A 16,210-nucleotide genomic window follows, 5' to 3' on the forward strand; every position below is an offset into this window, starting at 1 on the left:
CAGAGAGGCATAGGGAGGGAATAGGGAATGGGGGTTATAGTCAATTTATCACTTGTCGCTTTACACCGTTGCGTCCTTCTCAGGGGAAGAACTCCTCACGTTCCTCCCCTGCTCCAGTGTGGGGTCCCTCCCACGGGCTGCAGTCCTTCATGAACTGCTCCAGCAGGGATCATTTTTCCACGGGGTGCAGTCCCTCAGGAAGCGGCTGCCTCAGTGCGGACCCTCCACGGGACACAGCCTCCTTCAGGCCTCCACCTGCCACAGCATGGGGTCCTCCACGGGCTGCAGGTGGATCTCTGCTCCTCTGTGGGCCTCCATGGGCTGCAGGGGGACAGCCTGCTCCACCATGGTCATCACCACAGGCTGCAGGGGAATCTCTAGCAGGGGCAACATAACTCCTCCTTCTTCACTGACCTTGACGTCTGCAGCCATTCTTCTCACAAGAATTTCTTCACAATCAGGCTCAGGCAGACATCTCTCAGGTACTCTTCACATCTCCTGTCCACTTCTTGCAGCCAGGCTGGGCCAAGTTGGGCCCAGATGGCTGCCTGGTGGGAGGCCAGAGGGTGAGGCTTGCGCCTCCCTCTCTCTGCTCCTCACTTCTGATTCTTCACTTCTTCTTTTTTTTTTTGTTTTATGTTTTCCCCTTTTTAAATACATTATCACAGAGGCATTATCACTGAACTTTCCATCACCAATTGGCTCAGCCCTGGCCAGCAGCGGGTCCGCCCTAGACCCGGCTGAGTCTACCGGACAAAGGAGAAACTTCTAGCAGCTTCTTGCAGAAGCTGCCACTGTAGCCTCTCCACGCAACCAAAACCAAACACAGAACTACTGAACAGTCAGCCTCACCTCCATGCACAGTAAGATCATGGAACAGATAGATCCTCCTGGAAGTTATGTTGAAGCATATGGAAGACAGGGAGGTGATTAGAGACAGCCAACAATACTTCACAAAGGGCAAATCATGCCTGACTAATCTGGCGTCCTTCTCCAATGGAGTGACTGCATCCATGGACAAGGGAAGAGCTATGGATGTTATAGAATCATAGAATAGTTTGGGTTGGAAGGGACCTTTAAAGGCCACCTAGTCCAACTCCCCTGCAAGAAGCAGGGACATCATCAGCTAAATCAGGTTGCTCAGAGCCTCATCCAACCTGGCCTTGAATGCTTCCAGGGATGGGGCATCCACCACATCTCTGGGCAACCAGTTCCAGTGTTCCACCACCCTCAGTGTAAAAATGTTTTTCCTTATGTGCAGTCTGAATCTATCTCCTTCTATTTTGAATCCATTACCCCTCTGTGTGAGGGATTTCAGGTGATGGTCCATGTAGGGCCACTGTGGGAAATTACAAGCTGCACACAGCTGTGAGAATGCGACCTTGGAGAGGGGAGCTAGGAGGGTTGTTATCTCAGAGAGGGGAGCTAGGAGGGTTGTTATTGAGCAGGATGTTGCTGCTATCCAGGAACCGCTGTTAGCCAGCAGGGCACGTACTTGGCAGGCTGTCGTAGTTCAGCCCCGATCGGACCAGACTACGCAGTCTCTCTCTCACTCCCCCCACCTTCTGAGAGAACAGGGAGAGAAAATATAAGGAAAAACGGCTCGAGGTTTGAGATAAGGACAGGGAGAAATCCTTAAAGTTACCGTCATGGGCAAAACAGACTCGACTTGGGGAAAACTATTCATTTATTATTACAAACAGCAGGATAATGAGACAGAGAACAAGATAACCTCCATCCACCCCTCCCTCTTCCCAAGCTTAACATTATCTCTACTACCTTCCCCCTCCCGAGCGGCACAGGGGGGGGGAAAGGGAATGGGGGTCGTGGTCAGTTCATCACGCGTTGTTTTACGCCGCTGCTTCATGGTTGGGGGAAGAACTCCTCACATTCCTCCCCTGCTCCAGCGTGGGGTCCCTCCCATGGGCCACAGTCCTTCGTGGAACTGCTCCGGCGTGGGTCATCTCTTCCACGGGTGCAGTCTCTCCAGAACAGCTGTCCCAGCGGGCCCTCCATGGGCCACAGCTGCCTTCAGGCATCCACCTCCCCCGGTATGGGGTCCTTCACGGGCTCCAAGTGGATCTCTGCTCCTCCGTGGACCTCCATGGGCTGCAGGGGGACAACCTGCTCCACCATGGTCGTCACCACAGGCTGCAGGGGAATCTTGGCCAGGAGCCGCATTACTCCTCCCCCTCCTTCTGAACTGACCTTGGCGTCTGCAGCCGTTCCTCACAACAGGCTGGTAGATTTCTCTCAGGATCTTTTTTTACATCTTATTCACTTCTCATCTCCTTTCCACTTCTTGCAGCTGGGCTGGACTGAGTCGGGCCCAGTCGGCTGCCTGGCGAGAGGCCAGAGGGTGAGGCCTGCAAGGCCCATGAGGCCTGCGCCTCCCCCTCTGCGCCTCTGCCCCTGCTCAGCTTCTTCACATCTTCTCTCCTCTCTTTTTTTTTTCTGTTTTCCCATTCTTAAATACGTTATCGCAGAGGCGTTATCACGAGACATTCTGCTACCAATCAGCTCGGCCTTGGCCAGCAGTGGGTCCGCCCTAGGCCTGGCCAAGTCCCCTGAACAAAGGGGAGCGACTTCTAGCAGTTTCCTACAGAAGCTACCACCCTAGGCCCCCCCTCACTAAACAAAACCACGACACAGGCCTTGCTGCATGTGCTGGCCACGCGTGCATCAACACCTGGTCAGTACTCTGCCACTGAATCTGCTGAGGTTATAAACAGAGGCGGCTCAGAGAAGAAGGGGAGAGAAAGGACCCAGAGCACACTCTACGAACAACAGGGGACGCCCTGAAGGTGCTGCGCCTACCTCCCTTCTCTGCTCTGACCCCACTGATCATCATCCTCCTGCTCGCGTGGTGTCTCCGTCTTAGTTGAGTTGTCATCGGGTGCCGGCTCTCTTGCCAGCTAACCTACCCCGCACGCACGGGAGCCCCGCTCCGGGGAAAGCAGGGCATCACACGGATACCGTCAAGCCAAGCCTTCAATTTAATGCTGCGCAACACAGGGTTAAATACCCGGACACCCGCTACGCACGCGAACACACCCGCCCCCCTGCACCCATGGACCCATCCATGCCCGCCACGCACCTGCCCCTGTGCCCATGGACTTATCCGTGCCTACCACGTACGTGGATGCACCTGCCCCCTGCACTCCTGGACTTATCCGTGCCCACCACGTACATGGACACACCTGACCCCTGCACTGATGGATTCATCCACGTCCAGTGTGTGAGTCGCCACGGACCGCCCCTCCAGTGTACGTGCATCCCTTCTAACGTTACCCCACAATTCCACCCCTCTATGCTAAATCACTCTAGTCTAATGGCTGGTACCCTGAGGTGGATGCCGCTATAACATAGTTGATCATGGATAGTCGCCTAGTGACCCCTCAATCATAGCATGCAAGAAAGGTAACAATAACAGAAACAAACAAAGCATTATCAAAGCAACTACTAGGATCCTCAAACCTATGGACACAATATTTCTTAGCCATCTAGGTAAACTGAAGAGGTCTGGAAACTACCCCAGTCCTTTAGGGCTTTGACGTTGAATACTGACTGGGCAGCATGCGCATGCATCTCCTCCAAGGTCGAGGAGGTGTTCTTGCTGAAGTCCAAACAGCAGTAACCCTGGAGACCTAGGACTCCCTCTAGGTCGCTGCAACCGATGCCAGGCCTCGCAAGGGCATAATCTAATGCCAACTTCATTTGTGTCAGTCCTTCGTTGCGTGCTGAGTAAAGTTGATATAGTTCGTGAACCGCTCCCAGAAATTAGTCGTTATCACTGGCACTGGAAGACTCACAATCAGGATCAATCCCACCAGGGTGAGCTGGAGAGCACAGCGCCACTCGGTTACCCTGCTGATCCTCCAGCCACAGCTGTACCAACCAGGCTGGGATCCATCGGGTCCCCGCACCTGTGGAGATACAAGCATACCCTCGTCCCCATGTTAGCAAATCAGCAGGACCTTCCCAACATGGGTCTTCTGGCAGGCGGTACCAGATCCCCGGGAGTGCCTTGCCCCCAAACAGCAGCTGACATGAGGAAAAATGATTTTGGATAGGGGAAACGGATTAAGGGTCAGCGAAGGCCATATGATTCAGTACCACAAGTACTTCACTGACCAAGACTCCTGGCAAAGCCCTCTTTTCCCCCTCTCTCAAGCAGATTAGCTGTGCTTTCAGGGTTTTGTGCGCGTGTTGTACAATCACTTGCTTGGTGCTGTTCAGAGGAATGCCAAACGTATGGCGGACTCCCCCCGTCTGCAGGAAGTGGTGAGATACCCGTGACGGCCCACGGTCAGTCTTTATTTTCCGAGGTATCCTAGGCAAATAAAAGCCCAGCTCTGGTGCAGGATGGATTTTGTGTTATGGACGTCGTGAATGGACACACGAAGAGAGCTCGGGAGCAAGTGTCGATCGCAACATGAATGTATTTGAAACAGCCAAATAGCGCATAGTCTCTGATATCTAGTTGTCGTACCTGGTTCGGAGCATACCTCCGGGGTTAACGCCTGGGTAGTATAAGGCCTGGTTCGGGTTAGGTGCTTGACATGCTGGACAGGCTGCCACTACAGCCCAACCGTGTGAGATGGGCAGTCGGAACTGACGTCGTATGGCGTGTGCGTTCTGATGTAGTATTCTCTGTATCACTTTTATAGACAGGTGACCAAGCACGGAATGTTAATGATTATACCTAGTATGATGCCTAGTATCACAATTTTTTAGCTAAGGATAGCAACCACCTAGCTATGCCCTACACAAGCTAATAAGATTACTAATGACACCTTATATATATATATATATAAAAAACCCTAAATTTCACTATTTTCTACTAATTTTCTATTAAGATATTCTCTATTACTACAAACATAATAACTTCAGTAACTTTCTTATCTACAAAGCCAGTGACTAATTTTTGCTGGCCTCTGTTGAAACAAGCCATAAATTCCATTAACAATGTCTTGTATCTTAAAGTTCCCTTCTCATTCCATGGCTTTCTTCCAGCGAGCATGATTGTATCCCTCTCCCAAGGTCAGTTTGCTTTCACTGACACCGTACTGGCTCAGCGAAATACCCACATCTCTCTCTTCTTTCTTTATGAGAAGAGGCTTGTTTCAACGCTTTATCTATTAAAGTCTGCACATATTTCAACACACACATGGAATACAGATCAAAATACATATATAAAAAGAATGAATAAGCATCCTGCAGCTATTTGTAATAAGCTTATATCAATCCACCAAAAGATTTCTGAATATATCAAAATCATCACTTTGTTGCAGTTTCTGTTCTCCTTTTTGCAAGTTTTGAATACTTTGTGAATAGATTCCGAATAACCAGACAGATTCATGCAGCAAAGCCCATCAAAATCCTGACAACCATGATTTTGTGCTAATAATAAAAAATCTACTACTGATCTATTCTGTTACCAACCCGACTACGCCAAAGACACCGCCGAGCAAGAGGATGATGATCAGCCGGGTCAGAGCAGAGAAAGGAGGCAGGCGCAGCACCTTCAGGGCGTCCCCTATTGTTAATAAAGTGTGCTCTGGGTCCATCCTCTCTCCCCCGCTCCGAGCCACCTCTGTTTATACCCTCAGCAGATTCAGTGAAAGAGCACTGACTAGGTGTTGCTGCACGCGTGGCCAGCGCATGCAACAAGGCCTGACCAGACGTTGCTGCATGTGTGGCCAGCACATGCAACAAGGTCTGTCAAATATGTGCTCTGCAGGCTAACAGCGGTTCTGTTTTGTAAAATAGTATAGCGTATAGAACCTATATCAATTAACAGTGTTAACAGTACTGATATAATTGCATGTGTTTACTTAGCAAGCCAACAGCCCAATTTATTTAGCGTAGCTAATGCCTAGACACTTGCCGCATCAAGCGCAAAGATTGAAGCAGCAATAATTTCACTTGGGTTCCAAAACTCTATATTATCTTGGCAATCAGATTCAAAGCTATGTGTACTTCGTTTAGGTCTTTTATGCTGTCTGGATTTTGATATGTGCTCGCGTGATTACACCATGCTCTATTGTTGCAATGTATAGGTCTTAAAGCATTTACAATCATTACCCCTCTAGTAACATTAGCTCCTGAATAGTTAAAGAAAATAGGCAGAAGTCCATCTTTACTGATCCCAAAAGTTCCATCTCTTGTAGTTCAGCACTCCGCACTCCCAGCTGCTGTTGTTTTACACAAAGTTGCCGTCCTACCGTTGTCTGGCAGGACATTTGTTCTTTCTGTGACTGATGTCTATAGCACTGCCATACAGCTTGTTAACAGTCCGATGAATGCAAGGCAGCTTGGAGCGCTGGTCGTACCCATTGTGCAGGGATCCACTTTTTTTTTTTATTTCTCCTGTAGAGACACAAGCATATCCTTTTCCCCACGTTATAAGAGGAAATGGTCCTTCCCAATTACCTGTTTCCAGATTCTTTACCATCACCGGAGCTAGCCCTCAGATGACATCATGTACAGTAGATGTTGCAGCTTTTTTTTTTTTTTCCTTTTTTTTTTTTTTTTTTTTCGGGTAAGCTGCCCCCGCCCCGCCGGATGAGGTGGGGGGGCGGGGGGTGGCGCCTGGCGGCTGCCGCAAAAACAGGGAAATATCCTTAAAGCCACTGCCACAGGCAAAACAGACTCGACCTGGGGAAAACCACTCATCTATTACTAAAACCAAAGCAGGACAATGAGAAAGGGAACAAGACAACCTCTCCCCACCCCTCCCTCTGCCCGGTCTCAACACCATCTTCCTACCTCCTTCCCTCGCCCCCTGAGCGGGACGGGGAGGGAGGGGGGGGAAGGGAGGAAGGGAATGGGGGCCACAGTCAGCCAATCACACACTACCTTATGCTGCAGTTTACTAAGAGGAAATCTACAATAATAACAAAATATAAGAACATTAATATATACAAAATGAACAATGTACTATTTCTCACCACTCGGTGCCCAAATGACCGATACTCTGTCTGTTTTTTGGCCCAGCTTCCTGCACCTGCTTGTTAACGAGACTTGGAAAGCCAGACAGTGTCCTTGGTCTCATTAACAACAACCCTAATCATCAGAGCATTCTTATCAACATTCTTCACATACAAAATCCAAAGCTTCTAAGAGGAAAATTAACTTCATCCCTGCTAAAACCAAGACAGTATTCACCCCTTATTTCATACCGTCTACTTCATGCTTATACACACACACACACAAACACGCCACCTCTATAACAAGGAAGCTCCAAAGACCGAAGGCTCCTCTTCCGGATCTATGGGACCTGGATCAAAGGGATTTTCCGGCTCGCTGTTAGTCTTTGTTTCCATGGACAAAGGAGCGGACGGGGTAACGGGTGCTGTTGAATCTCCTTTCTGCGTGTGATTCTTCAAGGCTTCAAACATTACACACCACACCGGTAATAACTTTTGAGCAGCAGGGTCACCCCGCGTTGCACAGTCCCACAGTCCAATACCTATGGTGTTCCAGGAGCCCTCTGTATAGATATTACAGAGGTTTGCGTTTGATACGTGAGCGGACACCCAAGTCAACAAGCTCTTCAGGTCAGTGTTATTAATAGCACAGTTCTGTTCCTCTAACATTTTTGTTAGACTCGTTAAAACTGATTTATGTTCCTTTGAAGCAGTGCTTCTCGTCGTTCTGGTCTGGAGGACCGCGGCTCTATCACCGCCGCTTTATCCTTGGTCTCGGGGACCGTGGCTCTTTTCCCCACCGGGAAAGCACTAGGACCCCGCTCCGCGCCCCGCGACTCCTCGGGCGCCACCTCGAAACTGGCTCCCGCCTCACTATAGCCCCTCCGCGAATCCACAAGCGGTGGAGCCGATGGGGCAGAAGGAGAGACAGAGGGCATTTCTGTGTCCTCGTATTTGGGGGGTTGTTCTTTCGGGTCAGGCTCCTCCGGCAAGGAAGGCGTGATACACGGGGGAGTACACCCCAATTCCATCGCCCCTCTACCACCATCAGAGGCTCCCGGCCAAACCAGGCAGACCACCGGAGCGCCACCCCCCCGTCCATCCCCCTCCCCTTCCGAGGGCCACCCTTCTTTGATTGCAGTTAAAGCCGCAACCCACACTTGGCGCGCCTCTCGAGCCTTAGCCAGCAGTCTTTTCACCGAACCTAACATCTCCAGCCGCGTCGCCACACCCTTCGTTCCGACCCCCCCTTCTTCCAGTAACTCTTTCCCCGCCGCCTGTAACCGCGCCACGTCCATCACCTCTCCCGGCTTGTTAATCAAGCCCCTTTTCTGCATCCATAGGATGAACTCCGTCAACGGTGCCCTATGCACCGGACAATTCACATCTTTACCCAACGCCTTTAATACCTTCACTGTATCAGAGATGGATGCCATCCTAACAGCAGGCAGGCACGACCGCCGCGCGGCCCCAGCTCAAAACCGTCCGGACCTGTCACACGTCGGGGTCACCACTTGCCGGCTCTCTTGCCAGCTAACCTACCCCGCACACACCGAAGCCCCGCTCCGGGGAAAGCAGGGCATCACACGGATACCGCCAAGCCAAGCCTTCAATTTAATGCTGCGCAACACAGGGTTAAATACCCGGACACCCGCTGCGCACGCGAACACACCCGCCCCCCTGCACCCATGGACCCATCCATGCCCGCCACGCACCTACCCCTGCACCCATGGATTTATCCGTGCCCACCACGTACGTGGACGCACCTGCCCCCTGCGCCCATGGACTTATCCGTGCCCACCACGTACGTGGACGCACCTGCCCCCTGCGCCCATGGACTTATCCGTGCCCACCACGTACGTGGACGCACCTGCCCCCTGCACTCATGGATTCATCCGCGTCCAGTGCGTGAGTCGCCACGGACCGCCCCTCCACCGTACGTGCATCCCTGCTAACGTTACCCCACAATCAGGGACCTCACCAGACTGCCACGATTTCTCAAATACGATAGCCAGTGGCTTGGCAACTTCATCCGCCAGTTCCCTCAGGACCCGCGGATGCATCTCATGAGGTCCCATGGACTTGTGCACCTTTAGGTTCCTCAGATGATCCCGAACCTGCTCTTCGAGTACAATGGGCAGTTCTTCATCCTCGCAGTCCCTGCTTGTGCCTTCCACAGCTTGGGTGGTGGGACAAGAGCCCTTATTGGTGAAGACTGAGGCAAAAAAGTCATTGAATACCTCAGCCTTCTCCATGTCCCGGGTAACTAGGACACCAGTTTCCTTCCGGAGGGGAGCTACATTCTCCTTGGACTTACATACCTACGTCCCCTACATACCTGTAGGGTATACCCCTACATACCTGTAGAAGCTCTTCTTGTTGCTTTTTATATCCCTGGCCAGATTCAGTTCCGTCAGGGCTTTAGCCTTCCTCACCTCATCCCTGGCCACTCGCGCAGCCTCTTTGTAGTACAAAGAGTACAGTGGGTGTGGCATTTACCTTACCGCCCGCAGGGTGCAGGATTGGTGGGACACCTTAATGGCTGTCGTAGTTCAGGCCCGATCAGGACCAGACTACGCAGTCTCTCTCTCACTCCCCCCACCTTCCGAGAAAACAGGGAGAGAAAATATAAGGAAAAACAGCTCGAGGTTTGAGATAAGGACAGGGAGAAATCCTTAAAGTTACCGTCATGGGCAAAACAGACTCGACTTGGGGAAAACTATTCATTTATTATTACAAACAGCAGGATAACGAGACAGAGAACAAGATAACCTCCCCCCACCCCTCCCTCTTCCCAAGCTTAACATTATCTCTACTACCTTCCCCTCCTGAGCGGCACAGGGGGGAAGAGGGAATGGGGGTTGCAGTCAGTTCATCATACGTTGTTCCACGCCGCTGCTTCATGGTCGGGGGAAGAACTCCTCACATTCCTCCCCTGCTCCATCGTGGGGTCCCTCCCACGGGCCACAGTCCTTTGTGGAACTGCTCCCAGCGTGGGTCATCTCTTCCACGGGTGCAGTCCCTCTAGAACAGCTGTCCCAGCGGGCCCTCCAAGGGCCACAGCTGCCTTCAGGCATCCACCTCCCCCGGTACGGGGTCCTTCATGGGCTCCAAGTGGATCTCTGCCCCTCCATGGACCTCCATGGGCTGCAGGGGGACAACCTGCTCCACCATGGTCATCACCACAGGCTGCAGGGGAATCTTGGCCAGGAGCAGCATTACTCCTCCCCCTCCTTCTGAACTGACCTTGGTGTCTGCAGCCATTCCTCACAACAGGCTGGTAGATGTCTCTCAGGATCTGTTTTTACATCTTATTCACTTCTCATCTCCTCTCCACTTCTTGCAGCCAGGCTGGACTGAGTCGGGCCCAGTCGGCTGCCTGGCGAGAGGCCAGAGGGTGAGGCCTGCAAGGCCCATGAGGCCTGCGCCTCCCCCTCTGCACCTCTGCCCCCACTCAGCTTCTTCACATCTTCTCTTCTCTCTTTTTTTTTCTGTTTTCCCTTTCTTAAATACGTTATCGCAGAGGCGTTATCACGGGACATTCTGCTACCAATCGGCTCGGCCTTGGCCAGCAGCAGGTCCGCCCTAGGCCCGTCCGAGACCACTGAACAAAGGGGAGCGACTTCTAGCAGCTTCCTACAGAAGCTACCACCTTAGGCCCCCCCTCACTAACAAAACCACGACAATGGCCTATTGAAACAGCAATGGCGTAGGTTAGGAGGTACAAAATGCATGCAATGGGTACATCATCTGCCCACCGCCGTGCGTGTGTTGAACAGCTGCGCGGTGGCAGGAGATAAAATGCTCCTCCTATTGATGAAAAATTACCAAGCCAGGCCAATAAAAGTAACACTCATTCTGGTGCAATACTCTGAGTGGCACTCAATTTGCATTGACCACCGAGTGGGGATTCTTATCTCTTTATTCTGATCCCTGCAGGCCTTTTGGCATCTGTGTATATTTGGATTATGCCCCCACTCCACATTGAACCCAACCCTGTATTGCAAATGTTTGCGGGTACACGTGTTTGGTATCACCCCCCTGGGCAGCCAGGACCAGTTGCAGCTGAAGTGGTGGCTGCTGATGATTCACAGGCCATCACCATTGCCCTTATGGGTGAATCAAACGGGTTGCATATACCTGTGCAGCAATTGCGATGCAGAAAATGAAAAAAAAAAAAGACAAAAGACAAAAGGTGGGGGGGAGTGTTAACCTTGGTTTTGTCTGTTTTTTTGTTTTGACAGGTTTATGCACACACATTTCCCCTGAGAGTAAAATGTATGGGTGACATTGGCAAAGGTGACCAGACAAGATACCCTTTGTCTCAGCACAGCGACTCAGAATCACAGAATTATTATCAAGATTGGAAAAGACCTAAAAGATCATCCAGTCCAACCATCACCAATACTTCTCAGCTAAATCATATCCCTCAACACAACATCCAAACGTTTCTTGAACACCCCCATGGTTGGTGACTCCACCACCTCCCTGGGCAGTGCATTCCAGTGCCTGACTACCCTTTCCGAGAAGTAATATTTCCTAATGTCCAGCCTGAATCTCCCCTGGCGCAGCTTGAAACCATTGCCTCTAGTTCTATCACTGTCTACACGAGAGAAAAGGCCGACCCCTAGCTCACTACAACCTCCCTTCAGGAAGTTATAGAGAGCTATAAGGTCTCCCCTGAGCCTCCTCTTCTCCAGACTGAACAATCCCAGCTCCCTCAGCCGCTCCTCATAAGGCCTGTGCTCCAGACCCCTCACCAGCTTCGTAGCCCTCCTCTGAATGCGTTCCAGGGCCTCAATGTCTTTCTTGCAGTGAGGGGCCCAAAACTGAACACAGTACTCGAGGTGCGGCCTCACCAGTGCCGAGTACAGGGGGACAATTACCTCCCCGAAACCCATTTATGACGAGCTTGGTAGGAGTACCCTCACCGAAAGTGAGTTCACCGATAGAGTTACACAGTTGCCCGAACTTGTGAAAACACCAGGGGTTGCCTGAACTCACAAAACAGTGGGACAGCTGGCTGCCATATCTGGGTAAATCACCTGCATTACCCCCACAAGAACTTAGAATCCTGCAAACATTGGACACAGACAATTGTACCTATTTCAAATCTACTAGTAATGCTACTAGTATAGCTTTTCCCAATTTGTTACTTGCTGTAGATAGTATACGCCATGCTACACTTCAGAATTGCACTGCTATTGACTTTTTACTCCTAGCTCATGGATGTGGATGTGAGGACTTAGACAGTTTGTGTTGCATGAACTTAAGTGACCACTCAAAGTCCATCCATGCACAATTGCAAGAGATACGCCGATTGAACCAGCAATTAGTGGAAGCAACTGGATGGAACCTGTTCACTGGATGGACATGGGGGTGGGGTTGGTTAAAACAGTTACTGTTGTGGACTATTGTTGATACAGCTTTACACCGCTTAAGAGTGCGGGTTGTGGAATACCACAGTGTCCCAACTACGGACCACGCGGTGGCATGTGTGAGGGATTTCAGTGATGGTCCATGTAGGGCCACTGTGGGAAATTACAAGCTGCACACAGCTGTGAGAACGCGACCTTGGAGAGGGGAGCTAGGAGGGTTGTTATCTCAGAGAGGGGAACTAGGAGGGTTGTTATTGAGCAGGATGTTGCTGCTATCCAGGAACCGCTGTTAGCCAGCAGGGCACGTACTTGGCAGGCCTTGCTGCATGTGCTGGCCACACATGCACCAACGCCTGGTCAGTACTCTGCCACTGAATCTGATGAGGGTATAAACAGAGGCGGCTCAGAGCAGAGGGAGAGAGAAAGGACCCAGAGCACACTCTATGAACAACAGGGGACGCCCTGAAGGTGCTGCGCCTACCTCCCTTCTCTGCTCTGACCCCACTGATCATCATCCTCCTGCTCGGTGGTGTCTCTGGCTTAGTTGGGTTGGTAAGACTCTCACAAAGGGAAAACAATACACTGGTAACTGCTTATGCTAGGAACTGCTTATGCTAGGCTATAATAGAGCAATAAATACTGTTGTGCTTTTAAATATCATATGCTGGGTGAACTTTGTGCATAGGAATCCTATGAACCGGTTACACATGGTCATCACCACAGGCTGCAGGGGCATCTTGGCCAGGAGCCACATTACTCATCCCCCTCCTTCTTCACTGACCTTGGCGTCTGCAGCTGTTCCTCTCACAAGAAAAATTCTTCACAACAGGCTGGCAGATGCCTCTCAGGATCTTTTCACATCTCATTCACATCTCATCTCCTCTCCACTTCTTGCAGCCGGGCTGGGCCGAGTCAGGCCCAGTCAGCCACCCGGTAGGAGGCCAGAGGGTGAGGCCTGCAAGGCCCACAAGGCTCGTGTCTCCCCCTCTCTGCCTCCGCTTGGTGTCTTCACATCTTCTCTTTTTTTTTTTTTTTCTGTTTTCCCCTTCTTAAATACGTTGTCGCAGAGGCGTTATCAGGGAACATTCTGCTACCAATTGGCTCGGCCTTGGCCAGCAGCGGGTCCGCCCTAGGCCCAGCCAAGTCCACTGGACAAAGGGGAGCAGCTTCTAGCAGTTTCCTACAGAAGCTACCACCTTAGGCCCCCCCTCACTAAACAAAACCAGAACATGGTCCATGTCCTTCTTATATTGGGTGCTCCAGAGCTGGATGCAGTATTCCAGGTGGGGTCTCAGGAGAGCAGAGTAGAGGGGCAGAATCACCTCCCTCGACCTGCTGGCTACGCTCCTCTTGATGCAGCCCAGGATGCAGTTGGCTTTCTGGGCCGCAAGGGCACATTGTCGGCTCATGTTGAGCTTCTCGTCCATCAGCACACCCAAGTCCTTCTCCTCAGGGCTGCTCTCAATCCATTCTCCACCCAACCTGTATTTGTGCCTTGGATTACCTCGACCCAGGTGCAGGACCTTGCACTTGGCCTTGTTGAACTTCATGAGGTTGGCACGGGCCCACCTCCCCAGTTCTGTCAAGGTCCCTCTGGATGGCATCCCTTCCCTCCAGCGTGTCAACAGCACCACACAGCTTGGTGTCGTCAGCGATTTCAAACAACATCCACGAGATGGCTCCCGAAATACCCAGATGAAGCCGCCGCTGATGCTTCGCTCTGCACACCGCCCACTGCCATTGAATACAAATATGAAACTGATCATGTTACAGTGATCTCACCAAACCAACCAGTGCCACACAGCACAGCAGAATGATACCTTTAATCCCAGAAAAGATAAGCCGTGCATAAACACCGACAAGTAGCAGCAAGTAGGGACAGGCTGAGAGAGTTGGGGCTGTTCAGCCTGGAGAAGAGAAGGCTCCAGGGAGACCTTATAGAGGCCTTCCAGTACCTAAAGGGGGCCTACAGGAAAAACAGGGAGAAACTCTTCAGTAGGGCCTGTTGTGGCAGGAAAAGGGATAATAGTTTCAAAACAGAGGGAGGCAGATTTAGATTGGATATTAGGAAAAAATTTTTTACAATGAGAGTGGTGAAACACTTGAACAGGTTGCCCAGAGAGGTGGTGGATGCCCCATCCCTGGAAACATTCAAGGCCAGGTTGGATGGGGCTCTGAGCAACCTGATCTGGTTGGATAAGTCCCTGTTCCTTGCAGGGGAGGTTGGACTAGATGACCTTTAAAGGTCCCTTCCAACCCTAATGATTCTATGATTCTATGAATTATACCTCTTGTTCTGGTTTGGGAAGCCAGGCCATGTAGGGGACATCTGTTTACAGCTTTCCCCACTTCGCCAAGCTAATTTCAACAGCTTTTGAGAATTTTGAATACCCTTGGGATACGCCAACCACCGTGTTCACGTTGACAGGTCTCTTGGAGCTATCTCAGACCTTGATCTTAATTAAGTTAAAAAAACTATTTACAAATACTGTGGCTGCCATAACCCTGGCAGAAGGCACTGTGGGTACTCCAACCCTGGCTACAGGCACTGCAGCTACCCCAGTCCCCGCTACGGGCACTGCAATTGCTTCAACCCACACAACAGGCACTGTGGCTACTCAAACCTTGGCAAGCAGTACCACAGATGAACCAGAAAAACAATCCGTGCCAGTATCAGTTGCCCCTGTACAGAAGAAATACACAAAAAAAAATCCGTTCGCATAGTGAAAGATGATGAGGAACCAGGGACATCACAAGAACAGGGAGAGGCAGAAGCAGAGGTAGTCACCCGGTCCCTATCCCTGAGTGAGCTGCGAGATATGCGAAAATACTTCAGCCCTCATCAAGGTGAGCAACTTGTCACCTGGTTGCTCCGATGCTGGGACAGAGGGGCCAGTAGCCTAGAATTAGAAGGTAGGGAAGCCAGGCAGCTGGGATCTCTATCTAGAGAAGCAGCCATTGACAGAGCGATTGGAAGAGAGTCAAAAGCTCACAGCCTCTGGAGGCAACTCCTGTCAGGCGTGAGGGACAGGTATTTCTTTAAGGAAGATATTGTATGCCACCCAAGCAAGTGGATCACCATGGAGAGAGGTATCGAGTTTCTGAGGGAATTAGCTGTTTGGGAGCTGATTTATCATAACCTGGATGACCCACGGACATCCGTAGATCCAGATGAAATCGAATGTTCCCAAGTCATGTGGCAGAAGTTTGTACAGAGTGCACCATCCTCGTATGCCAACTCATTGGCAACAATGAGTTGGAAAGATGATGAGATGCCACCAGTACGTGCAGTGGCTAACCAGCTCCGACAATATGAAGACAATCTCTCTTCCCCGATACAGGCCCATGTCTTGGCTGTAGAAAGACTGACCGAAAGATCTGAAAGTTTGAAAAACTGTTTCAGAAACTCAATGAGATTAGGTCTACTCCCCACCTGCATGGACCAGTATCTCAGCCATTAGAAGAAGACAACCTCCCTCTGCTTGAGAAAGATGGTACACGCAATGAGGTAGCCTGTGGTTTCGGAGACCAAGGAGACCAAGGAGAGGACATGAGGAAGTGGGATGGGAAACCTACCTTAGCCCTAGAGGCACGGGTACGTGAGTTGCAAAGAAAATCTATTGCAAATGGAGGTTCTCCCAGGAAAATTGCTGCTCCAGTCTCCAGTGGGCAGTCCCCCAGACAACGTAGAAGGGCTGATCTCACCTCTGATCCTGCAGAAGGGACTTCTGATTCGTATTCACAGAAAGTAACTAGAAAATATTATAAACAGGACTAGAGGGGCCTTGCCTCCAGCCAGGCAGAGGAGAGGGGCAACCGAGTTTATTGGACTGTATGGATTTGGTAGCCTGGCACATCAGACCCACAAAAGTGTAAAGCTCTAGTAGACACTGGTGCACA

The sequence above is a fragment of the Chlamydotis macqueenii genome, chromosome W (assembly GCF_036417535.1).
Source record: "Chlamydotis macqueenii isolate bChlMac1 chromosome W, bChlMac1.mat, whole genome shotgun sequence".
Lineage (NCBI taxonomy): Eukaryota > Metazoa > Chordata > Aves > Otidiformes > Otididae > Chlamydotis > Chlamydotis macqueenii.